Raw genomic sequence first — 623 nt, 5'->3', positions numbered from 1 at the left:
TACTCCAAAAAACTTCCTGCCATGCCTAGCAGGGTGGCTTAGGCCTATAATCTCAAGAGGAATACCATAAGTTTACAGCTAGCTCGGTGACAAACCAGGCTAGTCAGAGCCATTTAGCAAGTCAGACAATTTTATCAATAATAAAGAGACTGGGACGAAAGAAGCTGTGATTGCCAACAGCCATGAATAACAAGTGAGACCAGGAGTAAGTACTTGCTGAAGTAAAGCCAGTACGATTCTGGTAACTTACTTATTGTCCTTAAATAACTCTGATATTGTGTAAACACATAAACATGTCTAGAATTCTGACACAGCTCACTTAATAAAGTAGGCAAGTGCTCACTCACAGCCACAACCCCCAGGCTCCCATATTTTGTGAGGCAAGTCTCACTATGTAGCTCAGCCAATCTGGAACTCTCGTTCCTCCTGCCTTGCTTTCCTAAGTGCTGTAACTGTAGGCGTGTGGTTCTGCTTGTGGGCCTAGCTTTTTAATGGTTCTTTGGCCCTCAACTGCTTTCTAGAGCTAACCAGTGGAGTGTTTAAGAGGTTTGATCCTGTCGGGCAGTGGTGGCGCACGCCTTTAATCCCAGCACTTGGGAGGCAGAGACAGGCAGATTTCTGAG

The sequence above is a fragment of the Mastomys coucha genome, chromosome X (assembly GCF_008632895.1).
Source record: "Mastomys coucha isolate ucsf_1 chromosome X, UCSF_Mcou_1, whole genome shotgun sequence".
NCBI lineage: Eukaryota > Metazoa > Chordata > Mammalia > Rodentia > Muridae > Mastomys > Mastomys coucha.
Note: the sequence above shows the minus strand (reverse complement) of the source record.